Consider the following 1,402-nt stretch of genomic DNA (forward strand, 5'->3'; position numbering starts at 1 on the left):
GAGAGAGAGAGAGAGAGAGAGAGAGAGAGAGAGAGAGAGAGATGTTAACATCAAACGTTGTTACTTTTTAAATCTAAGTGCCGAGTAGTAATTGCAGTCATATTGAATAGTGACGTTATAAGCGAGAAATAATACGTTAAAGTTTCTTACATTTGTAAATAAAGAGAATTTGGGTAAAAAAATAATGAGATTGCTTCAAAAGATTTACTTATAAAAATGAGTCGACGAACCTATTCTTATCTGCTGCGACAGTCAGTAAAAGACACTTAAAGTGAAAAAATATTACACGTGCGCATTATGTAAATGCGTTTTTACTAACTGTTTACTGACTATCAGCGGTGCCGTTTTTACAAATATTTTAAAAGATCTTATTATTTTGTTTTACTCAAATTCTTTTTACAAATAGCATGCAAGAAATCAAAGAGGATTAGATAGAGCGGAAGGTTCGCGTATGTCAGAGAGAGTTCGTTGTGATACTTACGTTCCTAATTTCATTTTCAGTGTATGTAAATAGAACAGAATATCTGGTATAACGAAATATGCAGTCGTGTAACTTTAGTATAGAGGTATGAAAATGAGGAATCTCGAATTCGAAATTCGAATTTTGTTCCGTTAATTTTTTACTTATTATTATTGATAAATGCAGCATCAAACTCACAAGATAGCATTGACACTAATATACGTGAAAATATATATTACAATTTCATAAAGACCTTCCGCTCTGTCCAATCCTCTTTACAAGAAACTTCAATATGTCGATTTTCAAATGAAAAGCTGGTATCGACTCTGGGAGTAACATTTTGAATGAGTATGAGTTGATCTGATGTGGAATCTCTATTCCCCGAAGAGACTATATCACTGGATTTTTTTATCCAAAATCATCGCATAATACTGTGATCTTGTGCGTTGGTTCGGAAATCCAAACAAGAGAAATTCAAGAAGAAGAAGAAGAACAAACTTCAATATGTCATTTCTCGCATTTGACGTCATGATCCAATATGGTCGCGGTGACTACTCAGGAGACTTTTACATGTATTTCTAAGGAATAAAAATCTATTTGCATGCGCTAGCATTTATTCACTAAGATAAGTAAATTTTTTACACATCATGTTAAATAATATTTTCAGATAATAATCTGTTCCATTATTTATGTAGAACTTTTAGTCTAATTATTTCCTCTTCTAAGACGATCGTCAGTTGACTGCGATTATTTATATATATATATATATATATATATATATATATATATACGAAATAAAAGAATGATTCCAAATGGAATCGTCGGTCCACAAAGAGTTAATTACTTAAAACTATTTTGAAATATACTATAGAATGAATCGAGTGAATCAATACTAGTGAATCGAAAATTTATTATATAATGTATACACACGGAAAAAAACAG

The sequence above is a fragment of the Atta colombica genome, unplaced genomic scaffold, assembly GCF_001594045.1.
Source record: "Atta colombica isolate Treedump-2 unplaced genomic scaffold, Acol1.0 scaffold187, whole genome shotgun sequence".
Classification (NCBI taxonomy): Eukaryota; Metazoa; Arthropoda; class Insecta; order Hymenoptera; family Formicidae; genus Atta; species Atta colombica.